We start from the raw sequence: 20,209 nt of genomic DNA on the forward strand, positions 1-20,209 counted from the left end.
TCTTCTTCCTCTTCCTCCTCTCTGCTCTTCGGCCTTCTTTTCCTCCTCCCTGATCGCAGCTCCAGTTTTCGGCGAGCATCACCACCTCTCCTAATCACCGTTAGATTGCCCTGTCCAAGCAAGTGCTGGCTATTCCACCATCCATCCATCATCCCCGTCATGCCAGCAAGTATCACCACCTCTCCTAATCACCCCTCTCCATACAGCAGTTCCAAACCAAATCGGAGCACACCCAACTCAAATCAATTCACGCTCCACCTCCCTTTCTTCGGTGCCAAAACAATTCAAACATTTCTCTCTAAAGTTACGATCAGAAACAGCCAAATAGACCAAAACATGGAAACTCGCAGGAAAACTCAAATATCTTATCCTCTTCGAATCTCTATTGGCTCATCATCTCAGCAAACCAACACCAAAGAAACGTTATTGACGTCGAGAGAAAGCTTCTGATATAGCTCCGACACCACGAAGGAGCTGAAATTTGAAGGGAAGAGAACCCGACCATTCCAGCTTCCAAGCGTGGCCGAAAACTGGAGCTGCGATCAAGGAGGAGGAAAATAAGGCCGAAGAGCAGAGAGGAGAAAGAGGAAGAAGAGGTAAATAGAAAAGAGAAAGAAATATATATATATATATATATATATATATATATAAAGAGAACAAATAAAAAAAAAAAAAAAAAGAGTTAAAAAAAGAGAGAAAAAAGAGTAGGAAAAAAAAGAGAACAAATTAAAAAAATAGAGAAAAAAGAGTTTAAAAAAAAGGACAAATTAAAAAAAATAGAGAAAAAATTTAAAAAAATAGAGAAAAAAGAGTTAAAAAAAAAGTATGAATAAAAAAGAACAAATTAAAAAAATAGAGAAAAAAGAGAAAAGAGAGTAAAATTTTTTTTTTTGGCTTAGTAAGGGTAAAGTAGTCATTTTACTGTTGAAATAGTGTCACGTCAGCAAGATGACAGATTTTTTAAAGGAAAATTGACAGCAGGGACTTTTTAGGTGAAATTGGAAAGTTCAGGGACTTTTTAGGTGAAATTGAAACGTCAGGGACTGAAACGTCGAGACCCTACAAGTATAGGGAGTAAACAGTATTTTGTCCTATTTTTTACTAAAAGTTCCCTTTTTGAGTTTTTTTTTTTTTTTTTTTTTCAATTTCTCTTCTTTTTTCTCAGGGACTTCCAACATCTCTTCTTCTACCGCCCACTCCTTCTTTTGTGGGATGACTAAGCCAAACTGTGAGGGTTCGTGCTATCTCCAAACTTAGAGTTTGTTGAGATCTCCAAACTTAGAGTTTGTAGAGAATATACGATTGACCACACATATCATTGTAATTTCAATCTAATCCAAGATCACTTGCATATGAATTTCTTGGGAGCAATTATACTCAGAAATTCCTATTTTCTTGGGAGCGATTACGCTTAGAAATTTCTTTTGTTTTAGTGGTAACCATTTTGCTCCAAAACTAACCCCTTTTTCTTGTTCTTTTTCAGGATAAGTAACCTAAACAAACTGGACTTTGCTGCATTAGGGATAACTGGCTCTGGATATCACAAGTGGGTTTGTGATGTCCGCCAGTATCTCAAGGCCTAAGGAATCTTGGAAATGATTCTTGAGCCTAGCCAGGATGTGCTAACTGTTGAGCAATCTCAAGCTTTGGAAGCTAATAGAGTAGCCTTGGAGGCAAGTAAGGCGAAAGCCGTCATCCTAGTGACTTGTCATATGGATGATTCGCTCCAATACGAGTATCTGAATGAAGAAGACCCCATAATATTGTGGGTCTTACTCGAAAAGCGCTTTGGTAACGTCCATGACTCCCAAGTTCCTGACCTAGAAGTGAGATGGCATAATCTCTGCTTATGTTATTGCAAGACAGTTCTTGATTATAACTTGGAAGCACTTCGCATTAAATCCTTAAAGGAATTATGTGGAAAAGATATCACAGATGCGATGATGATTGAGATAACTCTCTCTACCTTCCCTTCCTCTACATTGATGGTTGCTAAGGATGTTACTGTAGGATGGATCACAAGGTTTCATGAGCTCATTGGAGCCATTAATGTCACTAAAAAACATGACAACATCCTTATGAATAACTATAATTCGAGACTCATGGGAATAGAGCCTATTCTAGAGTCCAATTATAGTCGTGCCCTAAAGGAGGGTGCCAAGAGCTAAATCTTAAATCTAAGGACAATTTTGGACATTCTGGTCCATATTCTTGCTCTAATGAGAAAGGTAACCCCAAAAATAGTCGGACACGGAACCAAAGAGGTCAACAAGGAGGGGGCAACGGCTCTGGCCATGTTGGTGCTAATGATGCTTTCAAAGTGCCTCAATCAAAGGGGCCTGAGCACAGAGATGAATGTTCTCGATGTGGAGCATCCGGTCATTGGGCACATATTTGTAGAGCTCGTGAGAGTGTTGCCACTGCCCACAACATATTGTGAAGCAAGAGGAGCTCACTATATGGAACAAGAAGATCAAGAATGTGATCTTGAACTAAGGGTGGAAGACTTCAAATCAGGCCAAGATCAAGAGATTGGCGATTTTGAATAAAGTCTTTGTTTTCCACGACATGTAATCAGCAATTGCCATATATTTTGTATTAAAAGCCATTGGTTTAGTTTTTCTTCAACTAGGTTCATCTAAAGCGAGTAAATGGATGGTGGTGCGTTCAATAGTGGTCAGCGAGTTTTACAAGAGAGAGTAAGAGAGAGTTTTCCTAGCTGACTAAGAAGGTTATTTTGATGTTTGATCATAATTCTAGTCAAACATCTGGTAATATGGATGGTGGTGCGTTCAATAGTGGTCAGCGAGAACGATATAGATTCAACCAAACTTCAGACCTATAACTATTAATGATGTGGAGCCTTAGCTAAGAACAGGTAGAGTGTGACGCATCTACTTCCGGATTTGAGTCTTTGGGTGGAAGTAGAGCTAGTAGTTATGGTTCTTACTTTGCACCGAGTTTCGAAAGACATAGTACATGATGTGGGCACTTAGGTAAGCAGTAACTTGATAGGAGCATTTTAATGTGACATTTTAAGTATTATTTCCTCATATTTATTTAGTTATTTCCTTAAATAAATCCTTCTTCTTTAGGAAAGTTTCTATTTTTAGTAACTTTAATAAAAGTTTCTGTTTTAGGTCCCAAGGAGCAAATGAAGCTGAAATGAGCTCAAAAGAGAAAGAAAAGCTAGGAAACGTTGGAGAAGGTTAAGACAAGGCACAAGGGCTGCAAGAATGAGCTGAAAAGAAGAACTGAAGTTTTCCTGATCTAGCCAGGAAATCCTGTTTCAACCAGGAAACCCTGTTCAGAAGAGGAAACTTTGTCAAAGCAAGACTCCTGAGCCAACCAGGAAGCGTGATCAAAATAATGAAGAAAAATGACATTGAGAGAAGAGTCCTGGAGGCACTAGGAGACCACATGGCTTGAAGATGACACATGGAGGCCCAAGAATCTGCTAGATTGATATGAATTTCAGCAAAATGAGGTAAAAGGCCAATTGATTTTGGGTGCTGGACGAAAAAGAGATATTTTTGGGAGGATTAAATTATGATTTTTCCGTGAACATTGTATGAAGATAATGAAGTTAACGTGAAAATCTAGAAAAGGATGAAGATATGACGTTGAAGATATGCTTGGGAGAATTTCAAGGGACGGTGAAGTGTGTGCAACAAGATAAGGTTCAAAACAAGTCCATATTCATTGTCCAGATTTGTTCCTACATTCCCTCAAGATATTTTGGCCGAAATTTGTGAATTAAATCGGAATAAATCCTTGAAAATTCTGCAACAATATATTAGGGACTTATTTTGAAATTTTTTGATTGGCTGGATGACACAACAGGGCTGACATGGCGCTATGTGATTGGTCGAAGCTGTGTGGCATTATTAGAGAATTCTTTGGGAAAATAAAAGAAGATTCATGAAGCTTAGAGACCAAGTTCACGTCCCCTATATATACTCCACACCCTTGGACATTTTACATCACATTCTCCCCTCAGAAAATTCTCTCAATGTCAGAGAGCTCTCTCTCCCTCTCCATTCTCTAGTTGCAAGTTCTTCGGTTTCAACCAAGGAGAGGAAGAAGAAGAAGGAGCTGTGAAGATCCTAGCCTCCATCAGCCACCTTGAAGACTTGCTTCCAAGATTCAAGATTCCAATGTTTCAAGCCCTCCACCTCCATCTCCATTCACGGTGTAATTCATTCTTTTTCCTTGTAATATTTTTGGTTTCCTTGTTTGATTTCATATGAATTTGTTTCTAGTTAACATAAACGTTTAGGGAAAAGTTTAAACCCAATTCTATGTTTAAATAAAGATTTTGAATTCGTTGATTGTGATTCTAAGTTGCTTTTGTGAGTTTGTTTGATTGAATTTGCTTGATAGAAATCTTTTATATGTTTATCTTAATTGGTTCAGAACTTTTAGGGTTTGCATATAATTGGTGCTAGATTTAGGTTAACAATTCACCTAATAATTTTGTATCCCTAAATCGAAAGTAGTAAAGGCTTTAGCCAAAAGTCTAATTCAATTGAAGAGGTTTGCAAATAGATGAACTTATTCATACTGTGTTGTGCACTCAAAGTTGATATCCTTTCTCTATGCTTCTTGCGTTGAACATGTGTTGATTAGCTAGCTTTCTAGACTTTGATTGCATGTTAATAGGATTAGTTTAAGTGCTTTCACTTAGATTAATTAGTAAAGGAAAGTAAAATTTGGGAAATCATTTGCTTCGAATGTTTCACATGATCAACTTCTCTCTCATGACTTAGATGATCAACTATAGGATTTGAATTGAGTTTGATTACATGGAATTGGTTTTGATCTTTGTTTCTTACGTTTCCCCTTTGTATATGTGTTTTTACATTTTCTTTATTTTGTTTATTTTAATTTTCAAAACCCTTATGTTAAAATCCCCCCTTGTTTCGTTATTTTGTATGTATTATTTGTTTTATTTTTGTAAATATTATACTTTGTATTTATTTTAATTCTTTATTTGTTTTACAATGACAAGTGTACCCTCAATCCCTCGATTTGAACGATCCTTATTTACCGTATACTAACGATGATATTTTATAGGGTTAAGTTGGATGCTACTTTTGGCATATCATAACTTATGAGAAATATTAGCAGTTTTAATTGGAGATATTGGTAATTAATAGATCCCTTATGACACATTCAATTTAGAAAAGATTTTCATAGCATCATACTTAAAGAAAGTTTTCAAGGGACGATGCTAGTTAGTCAGTTTGAGATGTGATAAGTGTGGTCTAGTTAGTCAGTTTGAGATGTTATAAGTGTGGTCAGCAGGGTAGCTATCAAAGAGTTTTCCTAGTTGACTCAGAATGTCATTTCAAGGTTTGATCAATGTTCCAGTCAAGTATCAAAGTGGCGTAGCGGAAGTTTAGTGGCCCCATAACCTACATGGAGTGATACGTACGATGATGCGTCCCACAGTGGGACTTGCGTAGGAATAGAAGGTAGATATATCGCTTGGGGAGACAGGATTCCACGAAAATGCTTTGGGACCTGATTTTAGACCTTGTTTCAGCATGAAGTCATCACTTTTAACTACTATAGAAATTGAATCAGACAACACCTTTCAGACGACAGTATGTAATTTTCTGTCGTGTGATTGAATTTTTTTTTTTTCAGACGTCATTTTTGTAAGAGCCGTTGTGTGATAAGGGACTAAAAATTAGTGCAGACGATGTTTAAGATAAAAACTGTTGTGTGGCGCTAAAAAAAATTGAGTGGCAAGTTTCCTCCCGTGTTAGTGATGCCAGACCCCATATGAAACCCAAAATTTTCTCCAACTTGTATTCATTAGACGATGAGAAATAATATAACTGTGGTCTGATCAAATATTTGACAAAAGGGAGGGAGATTTCCCACCACCATTTTTCCCCAACTCCCCAAAAGAGGAAGTCAAGTTAACAAGAGACAAATCCCAAATTTAAAACTTGTGCATTCAAACCACATTATTTTTAATTTATGTTGTGTGAGTCCTTGTCTAAATTGATAAGGCATGTTCAAATGGGCTTGAAACCCTAACACTTAAACAAAAAATAACAAAACAAAACCAAAACCAAAACCAAAACCAAAACCAAATCCTCTCTCGACACAAACCCGACCTCATCACTCCTCTCGATAGCTAGCGAAACCTCCTCTTCACTCGCGTTTCCCAAAACCAAAACCTAGCTCCTCTTCACTCATGTCTCACCAAAACCCAAACCAAAATCAAATCCAATTGAAAGCTTGATGGTAGATAGCCCTAAACCCGAAATCTCATCTTTCATTCTCAGAAACAATACCCAAGAAGCTGCAGCGCGATTAAGGGATTCGGTTCGAGTACTTGATAAGGGTTCGATCGGGTTCCTGCCTTGGTCCATTGAAAGGGACACTCAGGTAATCACCTCTCTTTCCACTAAATCTCTCTTCATTCTGAAGTCTTCGGATAGTTGATATTCTATGGATATGGCTGGTGAATGTTGGGTTGAATGTGAATCTGATTATTGGGTAATTAGTTTGCATGATTTTCATGGAAAGGGTGTTTCTTTTTGAATCGGGATTCTGGGTTTTACTCAGTGTTTTAAAACGCGGGTGCTGGAAGGTGGATCTCCGCCGCGATTAATAGCAAATCATTTGAGGTGGGCGGCGGGCATTTGGGCAGTTGGGCGGTGCTAGGCGGGTTTGAATATATATATTTGTTTTTTTTTTGTCTTTCCATCTTTGTCATTGTTCTGGCTCAATCTCTCCTTCAGAATCAGTCGTTGTTCTCTCCTTCAATCCAAAACCCAGCAATTCACCACACCACTAGTCGCTCGCGCTTCTCTCTCCCTTAGTCTTGGCTTGTCTTTCTATATCTCTTCAATCTGATTCTATCTCTCTCTCTCTCTCTCTACCTCTATCTCTCTCTCTCTTCTGGTAATCTGGTGATCTGCTATTCAAAGTTTCGTTCTTGTTCTGTGTTATTTCTTTTTCTTTATTGGGTGTCTAATATGGATCATATGAATGGGTTTCTAAAATCTTTGTTTCTTAATTTCTCTTAGGTACTAAGGAATTGTGAAGGGGTTGTTTGATTTGATTGTGTAGTTTAGTAGATTTTCAATCGACACTTCTTATTGATCCATTGTTTAAGAGTGTGGGTGGTTTTGAGGGAAAACATGGTATAGCCAAGTAATACTAGCTCTGATTATAGAGTAGAAGGGCGGATTACGAGGGGGAAGGAAAACATATAGAGGAAACAAAACAAAGAAAGAGGAACTAGAAGAGTGATAATCTGGGTGGGTATTAATGATAGTGCAGGAGCTCAAACAAAGAGCAAGCTGTCTCTTAAGACTACCTTTGAAAAAGGGAAAAATCCTTTGGGGTTGTGGTGTGAGCTGTGATGTGGGTGGTATGGATGGAAGGAAATAATAGGATATCTGATGCAGAGTTTGTTTCTGTGGTGTTTTTTAGTTTTTTTTCTTTCTTGTGCTTGTTTCCTTGTTGTTTATGGATCACATTTATATTTGAAAAATCTTAAGAGCTTGGTAGACATTTTGTGGTGTGTTTATGAACGAACTTTGTGGTTGAAAAGTTTGATGTTTTCAGGCTTCTTACTCCAAACTATTCCGGTGCTGGTGACTAGATCTTTAAGCAAGGGGGCTGAACTGTGATTACCATATATGATGTCATTACCCTTTCCTGAGGCAGTTCCTTTTTATTATTTTTTCTTTTCAAGTTAGTTTGATGAAAATAGCCTAAGAATGAGACTAAAGGTACCCTTGAGTGGTTGATACATCGACCAGTCTGTTTTGATCTTCTTACTCCAAATTACTCCTATGCTTGAACTGGATCCTTTGAGACCAGGGTGTCCAACTATCACTTGCATAAACAATACCAGTGATGAGACAATTCTTTTTCTAGATATATATTTCCTGTCTTTTGTTTGAGAACTTGTTGCTGATATTGTGATACCTTAACTCTCACTTTTGGACTGTCGTCTTTTGAATTCTAGAATGCATCAACGGTGGACTTGATAGTGAATTTTAATTCCAAGAATAAATTCTACAAGCAATTATATTTCAGTGCTTGTATTATAATAGTGTTTGGTTGAATATGTTTCCGTTAGTTTTCTCTACTCATTGTAAGTGTTGCAACTTTCATATTATTTTACAACATTTTATGCCTTTGCAAATTGCAGCTAATAGTTCTGATCAAACGAAGGATCAGGATCTGTTATCTCACCCGTTGAAGAGCCTAGCCAATCTTGCTGGTACAATTGATGGGAGAAACATATCTGCATTACTTCAGGCATCTCAAGGTTTACCTAACACTGGGTCTTGCATCAAGACTGCACAACAGGTTCCAGATACGGTTTCCAACATCTTTGAACCCAGTAGGCTTTCTGTTTCTGCCTCAAGTATGGATGATTGTGTTATTATTGAGGAACCTTTAAGGCCCATAGGACAGCGCCCGATATTACCTGCATCAGATATGCAAAAGCGAAGATCTTCAATTGATGGCGATCTTGGAAGTCAAATTACTTCAGCATGCACAGTTTTTTTTTTCTTTGATTGAAAAGCTAGTAGTGAATGTGTGTGGAGTCTTAACTGCTCTTTTTTTCTGCAAAATATCAGAATCGCACAGACCGCATTGTTTTTAAACTCTTTGGAAAAGACCCGAATGAACTTCCATTTGTTCTGCGATCACAGGTAATCTTGTGTGTGTACTATTCAATGTAACTTGGTGCGTATACAGCATGGATTTATGATTACTTTGATTATCCAGATCATCGACTGGTTATCCCATAGTCCTACAGAGATTGAAAGCTATATAAGGCCAAGATGCATCATTTTGACAATTTACCTCCATCTAGAAAAATCCATGTGGGAGGAGGTGTGCTTCTGTTGTGATGCCGGAATGTAGATTGCTGATTTATTTATCAAGAAGATCTCTGTTTCATCTCTTCCTTGTTTGTTATGTGTGTATGCAGCTCTGCTGTCATCTGAGATCCAGTTTGCAAAGACTTTTAGATGCCACCTGTAGATACCTCTACTAGCAAGGCTAGTTTGCTACCTCACCAAGCATAAACAACACCCTCATGGGATCCAACCGCTACTTGCATCTTGTAGCCCTATGTTCAAGCTACGCTACGGTATTCGGAAGTCGCAAATCCGTCGTCGGGAAGCCACCTTTCCGGCCTTGCCAACATGCCCTCACAAATAGGCTTTCTAGACTAGGAATGGTGGTTGCTTGTCCCACATCGAAAACCATGTAAAGGAGATGGCTTCCTTCACCTATAAAAGGAATGCCTCCTCCCACAATTAAAGACATCCCATTACATCTCTTGTAATCTTGTTAGGCCGCAAGGCTCGACACACTAGTGCACATTCAAGTGGACGTAGTTTCCCGCTAAGGCGGGAAACGAACCACTATACATCTTGTGTCACTCTCTCTCTCTCTCTCTTTCTCTCTCTAAAGCTAACTAGAGATCCCACGGATCACTAACGTTAACATTAGTACGTCTGTGGGAAGCCGACACACAAAGGCTTCGTCACCTACCATGAGCTTAGTATGCTTAGCGGAACTCAAAGAAATTCTTCCCTCCTTCTTTGAGCCATTTCAAATTCATTGGTCACCCGTTTCTCTTTAGTCATTCTTGAGTCTTCATTGGTTCCCAGAGAGTTCATGTTTGAATTTGTGCTTCTTGGCGGCAACTTTTGCCAAAGCATGATCAACAATACCTCAGCGGTAAAACCAGAGATTTGCATCTTAAAAGGCTACTCAACAGTGGTCAACGCCCAGGGGATGGTCAAAACTGGCTGAAACTGATCAAAACACCAACGCATGGGCTGGTCAAGGTTGGTCAACGCCGGAGATGGTTGGTCAACGCTGGCAAACTGTTGGTCACACTTGGTCAACGCTGGCAAAGTGTTGGTCACACTTGGTCAACGCTGGAAATGAAAAAAGTCAACGTTGAACTGTACAAAAAAAAAAAAAAAAACTTGGCGGCAAATCTTCTCTGGACACCCATTCTCTTCAACAAGGCCTCATCTTCCTCGTTGCATCGCCCAGCGGCATGACCAAGCCACCTCCGCCGACCAAGGCTGCCTCCTTTGGCCATTACCGCCGGATAGCTTTGCATCCGAGCTCCACTCTCGCTGGCAACCTCTGCTGCGCTCCTCCGCCCAACTGTAGCTCCGAGGACCCGCCAGCGACCGTAGCTCCTCCGAGCTCCACCAGGCGACCCAAGCTCCTCTGGCAGCAGATTCCGATCCGCTGCCTCCACTCCAGCTACGCTCATTTTCAGCCGTGCCAGTTCCTCCGAGCTCCGCCGAGCCATCTCCACTGCACCTCTCTCTCCTCTAGGCTCTACTCCGCCAAGCACCACCGCTGAACTCCGCTCCGCTCCGCCTAACTTATCCTCCGCTGGACTGTTCGCCGCTGAGCTCTTACTCCGCCAAAAACCTCCGCTGACCAGAACCTCCGCTGAGCAACATTTCCGCTAGCCAGAACTCCGCTACGCTTCACCGCCAGATAGCTTCACATCCGAGCTCCACCGCCGAGATTCACCGCTGAACTTCACCGTGAAGTTTCACCGCTGGTCAAGGGCTCCGCTCCGCTGGACAAAGGCTCCGCCGTCCATGATCCGCTCATGTCCCAAAGCTCCGCTCCGCTAGGAGCCACCGCTAGCCATCCTCCTTCAACAACCTCCGCTGGCCAAAGCACCACCACTGCTGGCCAAAGTTTCAAACTACTTGACTGGGTACCCGTCAATCATTCGATCTGGGTATGTGGCTGCTTGCTCAAGCGCGGATCGGCAACTCATCTGCTCCAAGCACCTACTTCGCAACACATCCTCATCTTGTTCGAGTACCCGCAAGGAGGGTGGGTCGGTTTCCTTTTACTTGTCAGCTCAATCGCTAAGGGCAGCTGGAGAACTGGATTTGGATATTCTCCCAGCCATGTCAGTCAACTGAGCTGAGATAAGTGTTTCAAAGCTCTCCCTCGCATAAAGCCAAAGCATGTTTACTGCCTCTTATTATAATGGTTTGAAACATGTTCACAATGCATATAGCTTCTAATAGCTGTAATCTGCTATGCTTTGTTTATTACGTGTGATACTGTAATTTGCCATGCTTTGGTGTAGTGCCACATATCAAGCTGCATGATATACTTGTCTTCTTATGCGCATAGTCATGCTGCCTCCTCACACATGATTTTATCAACTACCACATCTATAGGATAATCACATGACCGGCATGATTTCACTCTTGATTCACACCTCTATATATATATATATGCTAGTGCACACTTGGCTCTCCATGCTAATATATTACTGTAGCTTCACATGACTCTAGCTTACAGAACACATACATTATTCTAGGTTCATATCTTTACAATAATCTTGCCTATATTTCCAAGGTACATGCACTGACATGTCAATTACTATAAGTCTATAACCATTCACACGTGCAATTATCCTCTTCAATCACATTGACTACATATTTTCAAGAGCATAATAGGCACAATTCACATGGCAACATCAGGACATATCTGCCTTACCCCATATTAATCATTTCCTTTCTTTATTATGAGGGAAACTCGAATTAAATAAACCATGCCAGGTAGTGGTGCTAGCCAAAATTATCAAAGTCCTACTATATAAATGTACAATTACATTGCACCGCTACTCTATATGTGATCTTTCACTCCCTATATGATCAAGTCAATTATAGTGCTACTCTAAATGCAATGTTCCTCGTACTCTTCATCTAGTACACATATAAACAACTAACTCTCATGACCAAGTTATATGGACAAATTGCTAATCAGTCGGTTTGTTGCAAGGAGATTCAATTATCCAATTCATGCATTCAACTACTTGCAAACGGTATCTCGATGACAAGTTGACGCGCATTACCGGATCACTTTATCCGCCAAAGCAATGGACCGTCATGCTTGGCCAACTCCGCTAACCTCCAAATCGGCATAATAAGTAACTATGGCTTCTCTCTTACGCTCTTGCAATTAGAGCCTTTTCCATGACTATACATGTCTCCATGACCCTTAAGCATGCCTACAAAATGTTATTAGCAACTTTACTACAAGTACATGCTACACACATACATGCTTAAATGCACTTTCATATGACATGCATCTAGAAGCTTGTGACACTTACGACTTAATTAAACATGCTCGGATAAACGACTTGCTCGGGTTACGACTCGCTTGGGTATCGAGTATGGCCATGACTTGCGCTTGGGCCACGCCTCGCATGCTCGCACAGCGCCTACACACTCAACTACACCCAACTTGCTCGAACAACCCAGCTTGCTCGATCATGTCCAACATGTTTTACTTAAGCCCCAAGTTCACAAACGCTTCATACGATGTCACCGAGACACTCCCACAATTTTATATGGACACCCATTACACTTGCCACTATCTATTGTGCGTGTTATATGACCATAAGATCCACATATACAACTACCAATATTTTACATGTTCATACACATTAATGGAATATTGAGTTCTTCTACCATTTGTTGTTCGCAACAAAACGAATTCTTTTCGCATTCCATTAATACGACCGGTAACCAATACAACAAGCATTCTACATATGCGCGTTTTTGTCTCATTGTGTAGGTTAAAAGAGTCCCTTCTTGCTTACGGAGCTCGGGGACTTGTAGGGGCTAGGCGCCTCTCGGACATTGTTTATGCTTGATGACTTCATGATTATAACTCCCCAACCAAGAAGCTCTTCTTACTCGGGGACTTCAGGGACTTGTAGATACCTCTACTAGCAAGGTTAGTTTGCTACCTCACCAAGCATAAACAACACCCTCATGGGATCCAACCGCTACTTGCATCTTGTAGCCCTATGTTCAAGCTATGCTACGGTATCCGGAAGTCGCAAATCCGTCACCGGGAAGCCACCTTTCCGGCCTTGCCAACATGCCCTCACAAATAGGCTTTCTAGACTAGGAATGGTGGTTGCTTGTCCCACATCGAAAACCATGTAAAGGAGATGGCTTCCTTCACCTATAAAAGGAATGCCTCCTCCCACAATTCAAGGACATCCCATTACATCTCTTGTAATCTTGTTAGGCCGCAAGGCTTCACACACTAGTGCACATTCAAGTGGACGTAGTTTCTCGCTAAGGCGGGAAACGAACCACTATACATCTTGTGTCACTCTCTCTCTCTCTCTAAAGCTAACTAGAGATCCCACGGATCACTAACGTTAACACCACCAATGATCCTTTCTGGAGAACAAGATGGGTGTATACTAGGATTCAACATTTTGTTGCGTTTATGTACAATGGTTTGTTCTTTTAACCCCTCTCACTGACACTTACCTTTTCATGTATTATAGAATACATATACACGTGTGGTACACTCATGTGTTTAGTGGCCTTATAAGTTCTTTCTGTTTAACAGTTCTGTTTTAGTAATTCAATTATATATATCCTAATGTGTATTTGGATTGACCAAACCGATTATGCTATGAAAGATAAAACATTTTGACTAGTTATGTCTGCCCTACAGGTCAAGTTGTCTTAGACACAACCTTACCTCTTAAAAGCCAAAAAAGTTGCAGGATATCAAGCATTAAACCTATTGCAGTCCCTTTATCTGAGAGAGCCCAGTTTGTTGTAAAAGGCTTTAACCTTCCTCATTCCACCACAAGGTATTCTTCATCTTACATTTGTGCCTCATTACTTTGTTCCCGATTAGCCTACTGATTTTGCAGACGTTCTCATTTTAGATTCTATTTCAGATAAATGGGAAAAATACTTGATCTTATATCTTTTACAGGTTACTATGTGCTCTAGAAGGGAAATATCTGGCGCAAGAAGCTGATGGATGGTGCTGATACAACTGTTGAGCATGATGAGCTACAATGCATCAGATTCTCCTGCTCTATACCAAATGTTACTGGGCGAGGATTCATTGAGGTAATGCCATATGTTCATTTTGATTTCTATCTTTAAGTTGAAGTGAGCTCAGCTCTTGTTAGCAGATTGTACAAATTTTGTTTATAAAGTGACAAATAATGCGGCTATTTTGTGATGAGATATATGAGGGATATCATCCATGATACAAACTTATCATTTGCAGATAAGGTAACTGAAAGTTCTCACTTTGAAAATGACAAGTCTGCATGTTTGCCATTAGCTTTCAGAATAGTCTTGTTTAAGTTTATCAAATGGCATGAGTAGTTTAATTCATTTCGACTTTTAAACAGTTACGTGCAGTGGGCTAGGAGAGCCAACCATGTTTATGGTCAAGAGGAAATTGATGAAGTGCGTAATGAGATCGCAAGTTATGTGGTGAAGAACATCCTCAAGCTGTAAAGTATGTAGTTACTCATGCCGTAGAAGCTCTGAAGTTAAATAGGGAGGAAATGTGTTTTTGTGCTCCGAAGTGACAATTTAAAGTACATTTCTGGACCTATTTTGTTAGTGGAGTAGTATAGATGTGCTCCATTTTTTGGTATTGGAGTATTATAGATATGCTCCTTATTTTGCATTGTCTAATCCATTTAGGTACAATTATGTGGATTATAACAATATTAGATATAATATATATTGGTAATTACTGTTTATTTGGTGATTTTTGATTTCATTATTAAATGTGAATCATACAATCAGGACAACAAAAAGAAAAAAATGTCGTCTGAGTAGATTTGTTACTCATATCATTGTTGGATATCAATTCAGACATCATGAATGAATCAAAAGCATTGTCCAAAGTGTTACACCACAACTGTGTCGGGTACAAAATGTTCACAACATCCACAAAACACAAAACTGTTGTCTGAATTCAAAACAGATTACTGATGCTATAAAAAAACAGTTGTCTAAATGTAAGTCACACAACAGCTATAGGAAAAAGCGACTTCTTAATTGGAAACATACAACGGATGCTTAAGTTGCCCGTTGTTTGAGTAAAGTTCACACAATAGTTAATGTTGTCGAGAGCCTGTCAACATGCTGTCGACATGGATGCCGAGTCCTTCAGACGACATTTTTCTAAATGCACCTTCATCAGACGTCACCGAGATAGACGACAGCCACCCTTTATATCAGACGACAGTTTTTAACTGTCGTCTAATTCAATTTATGTAGTAGTGTTTTAATGTCAGTCATCCATTCCTAGTCAACCAACTCTTACCTTGCATAGTTAAGGAGCAACACTTCCTTTGGTCTTGAGTAGACTTACTTTCCTATTCAATGTATGATCGTCACTTCTTCCATGAGATCGACACAGTGTTCTCCTTCTTGAACTTTGTACTCCAAATTTGTACATGTACCCCATTCCTTCTTTAACTATATGAAATTTCGAGGACTAAATTTACCCGTTTACTGGTCATTTGGAATGTAAACGACAGTCATCTGTACTTTATACCTTCATTTCGGATTTTTTAGGGGTTTCAAAAGTTGACTTTTTGTTCAGCTCAGTTTTTGAGAAAAGTTTCTTCACTGAAGTTGTAAAGGACATTAAACTGAGATCGTGGACATGCAGTGCATTAAAATTAGAATTGTAACAAAAAAGTTATAAGGGTTTAAACATAGTGGCAATTTTATAATTTTAGGAGACTCATTTAAGTATAATTGGATGTTTTTTTTTTAAGAGAAGTATAATTGGATGTTGCCTGAAGGGGAAACCTACTATTTTTGGGGACTTCCATTTTGGGAAGTCGAAGGAAAGAGAAAACTCGGAGAAAGCAAATCGGCGCCAAACTTCTCAGCCTTGCCGGCGCCGATTCCGGTCAACTCAGGCCGTGAAACCAGTCTCATCTTAACTATCTTGACTTCCTCTTCCTCTATGTGCCGCAGCGTATGATGATTGCGGCGGTGGATGGTGGTGCGTCTAACGTGGGGCTAGAGAAGTAGTTATAAGAGAGAGTTGTAAGGTTTGCAGGACTTTCGGCGCCCAATTCAGTGAAATCCGAGGCAGGTCTTGTCAGGTTTGGAGGACTTCTCAGGCCCGGTTAGGTGGTTTCTAGCCGGTTCTGGTGGTTCCGCTGCCGGTTCTGGACTCCTGGTATGAAAGGCTTCAAGGTGTGCGGCGGAGGCAACTAGGGTTTCAAGGTTATGAATTTAGGATTTCAGGATTAGAGATTCGTGTTGATAACATGTTTTAGGAAATCAGAAATTAGGAGAGAATGAGATATGCTTTCATTGATAATAGGAGACTATTTATATAGAAGATTACAAACAAAGAATATGAGTCTTACATGGAAACTGAATCATACAATGAATAAAATATCTCTGAGATTGGACAAATTACTAGAGTTTAGGCCGGACACATAAATCAAATAGCTTTAAACATTTATGTAATTTTTTATTTTAAAAATCACACATTTTAATATAATGTAATCAATTTGTTCATTATAATTTTTTTTGAACAAGAACAACACAATCTAAATTTAAAAAATATAATCTGATAAAAAAAATTAAAATGATATTAAAAAAAACTATCGAAAATTCAATTGCACTTCTCATCAGGAAAAAAAAAAAAAAAACTTGCGACGAAAAAAACAATAAAATTGCAGCCACGTGGTTCGTTCTTCTCCAATCAACACAAATGATACGTGGGCTTAGGGCTTATCACTATGCCAATCTACCAATTACTCGATTAATCAATAATCACATCTCCTTGAAATAAAGATAATCAGACCCTGCTTCTTTCAACCCGTTTCGCCGACCCACCGAACCGCAACAGTTACCCGACCAAAACTCCAGCTTCAGGCCACATCACGGCCGATAACCGGTGCCTCTCAACTCGCCTTCTCATGGGCTACCTCTCTCTGCTCTTGGTTTGTCCCATCTCCGAACGAGGAAGGAGAATCGAAGCTCAAAATCTTCGGGCTTTCCGGTGATTGTCAAGAATTTTCCGGCGACAGTTAGCAATGCATGAGACATGGAACTTGGTCTTCTCATCGAGCTCTACAACGCGGTATAGTTAGTTTTCAATTTCGGTTATTGATGAAGATTTGGGCGTTTGGGGATTATCGGCCACCGCCGAGACTACTGTTTCCAGTGGCGGTGGTTGTGCTTGTTCTTGAGTCCAATTTGTTGACAAGAATGCCATTGCGTCAGTAATGTAATTGCCCATTGTTAAAACCACAGAGAATCAAGTATGCCATTGCATCAATAATGTCATTGCTCATTGTTTGGAATGGTTTCAAGTTCAATGTTCATCCGGCTTCTGGTTTCAAATTCTAATGGGTTGGGTTCGCAGATTGGGTCTGAAGGTTAGCAGAAGGATGAACATCGAACAAAGAGGACAGAAGAAGAGGATAGATTTGGTTGAACGTTTCCTAACTAAGGCTGGTTACCATTCTGGTTGGCGTGTTGCTCACGCGCCTAATTTGACTCCAGTAAAAATCTTTACCACAGTGTACAGAAGACTCTCTAATATTAGAATGTAAGATCACATTGCTCGTTTATTTGCATGTATCCTTTTTACTGCCATCGTATAATTTTTGCTATTTTGTTGTCACTGTATGGCGATCGGAATTTGATGGAAGAAATCAATGGACTCATCATCATTCAGTTAAAGAGCTGATGGTGCAGAGAGTGACGAGACAGTTTTTACCGTTTGTGTTCCCCCACCCCAGGCCTCGCTTTGGGTAACGTATGCAACTCAATCAGTAACAGAAACCCCAGCACGTTACCCATATAGCCATATGTTTAACTCAAATAAAAATAATGGAGATCCATGCAATGTTGCTGTCAGTAAGTGATGCATCCACTATTGAACTATGAGATAGTTTCTATTTTTAAGGTACAATGTCCTTGTTCAATAGTGCACTATTATGTTTGTGTCACTATTGTCCTCATTTCAAATATGTTCCTCAAATAACTCTATATTTTGTTTTTCTACTAACAAATTATGAAGCACAATAAACGTTAATTCAATAACTCCTTAGCAGTGAACTTTTACTAATTAAAAAGAAAAAATTGATGATGATATTCTAGAATAAAATTTAACTTGTTACCCTCCAAATAATTCCCCCCACTAGGGTCACCCTAATCCCTAGCGGCAACACGTTTCCGCGTGTCGAGTCTAGAGGGTTCCGGCTCATTTGGCTCGACACCTCCTGCAGTCCTGCTCGGTGGCATTTGGTGTTCTGGTTTCTTTGGCAGGTTGGTGTTGCCTTTCATCTCTTGTGGACTTGTCTTCTCTAATGGTTCTCATCAGAGATCTCTTGATCAAATCAAATCTTCTCTTACGTTCTGTCCGGATTGCTGGTTGTGAGTGTGTAGTTGTGTTCATATATTTCTGCAACGATCTTAGTTCAGTTATTTGGTATGTGATTTGGGCATCCTAGCTTGGTTTGCGGTGTCATTTGGTCGTGAACATGGATACTTGGCGAGGTCATCCACTAGAGGCTAGCGTTGTAATGGCTGTGATACCTTGAAGTAACCGTCGGTGGTGGGGTCTCCTCAACCCAACTTGGCTTCCTGGGTTGACTAGGGGCCTTTGGTCTTTTGCTAGGCTTTGTTTAAGTCTTGGCTAGCTAGCAACTTTGGAGGGTGCAATGACTCCTTCATCTACTACTCAGCAGTTTAGCCATTAGGGTTAGAGGTACGTGGCTCTAATCCTTTTGTCTGGTATGGACTAATATGGACTCTTCAGTGACCCTTCTTCAAAAAATGAGCTATATCTCATGTCACAACTGCGTGCTTAGCGGTAATAGTTAATATATAGTTAAAATATTCTTTTGAATGAGAGGTGTTGTTTAGATATTGTGAACATTAATGTAGTAAATAGTCATTTGTCATATGATTGGTATTTGTAATATTTTAATTTTTGATTGAAACCATATAATATAATGATATGTGCTCGTAAAAAAAACATTAAAAAAATAAAAACCGCAGCAATAACAAAATAATCAAGTGCATTAATTTGATGTATGTAAAATGCTAAGTAAAATCTCAAAAGTCTTCTTTATTGTAGGTATCTACAAATCTTTCTTTTGCTTTTTATTGTGTTCATATATTTCTGCAACGATTTTAGTTTAGTTATTTGGTACGTGATTTGGGCATCCTAGCTTAGTTTGCGGTTTCATATGTTCGGGAACATAGATATTTGGCGAGGTCATCCATTAGAGGCTAGCGTTGTAATGGCTGTGGTAGCTAGAGCTAAAGGCGACGTTGAAATAACCGACGGTGTTGTGGTCTCCTCAAGCCAACTTGGCTTCCTGGGTAAGCTAGAGGCCTTTGGTCTTTTGTTAGGCCTAGTTTAAAGTGTTGGCTAGCTAGCTACTTTGGAGGGTGCCTTGACTCCTTCATCTACTACTTAGCAGTTTGGCTTTAGGGTTAGAGGTGTCTCTAATCCTCTTGTCTAGTATGTACTAGCATGAACTCTTCAGTGACCCTTAGAAATATTGGTTATATCTCGTATCACAATTGCGTGCTTCAACGGTAATAGTTAATAGTCAAGATTTTCTTTTGAATGAGAGGTGCTATGGTTTAGATATAGATTGTGTGAACGTCAATGTACATGTAGTAAGTAGTCATTTGTCATATATGGTTGGTATTTGTAATATTTCAGTTTTTAGTTGAAACCATATAATATAATGATATGTTTTGCTCGTCAAAAAAAAAAAATTAAAACTAAAAACTGAAGCAATAACAAACTAATCAAGGGCATTTGACATATGTAAAATGCTAAATAGAATCTCAAAAGTCGTCTTTATTGTATGAATCTACAATATTCTTTCTTTTGCGCATGTTGTGTCTCATTAATTTTCATTAAACAATAATTTAGTGAAACCTATGACCTATCATAGTTTGGCTTCCAATATAAGGAGAAAAAAAATTATAATGTAGCCCTTCAGTTAGGAATGAGAGGTTGTAAATTGATTTTGCTTATAATTCTGTCCAAAAATTGGATACCCAAAAAATAAGAGCTTAAAAACCACAAAGGCCAATCCCAATCAATTTTCAAGCAGGCAATGCTTGTTTTCAGTTTCTGTGATGCCCATTCTTACTACCAAACAGTTACATTTTAAGCTTTTAATTGCAATACAGTAATATTGTGCTCTTTTGTTAGTGTTATATGTGCAATTACTATATGGACAATCATTTTAGAAATTACAGCAATGCATCACTCGTAGTGCACTCGACTTTTTCTGGAGCTCTTCTAATACTTAGGGTCAGCTCGGTCTTTGTGGGTAACTTTTACCCTATCAACGAAGATATTT

Source organism: Rosa chinensis, chromosome 1 (assembly GCF_002994745.2).
Source record: "Rosa chinensis cultivar Old Blush chromosome 1, RchiOBHm-V2, whole genome shotgun sequence".
Classification (NCBI taxonomy): Eukaryota; Viridiplantae; Streptophyta; class Magnoliopsida; order Rosales; family Rosaceae; genus Rosa; species Rosa chinensis.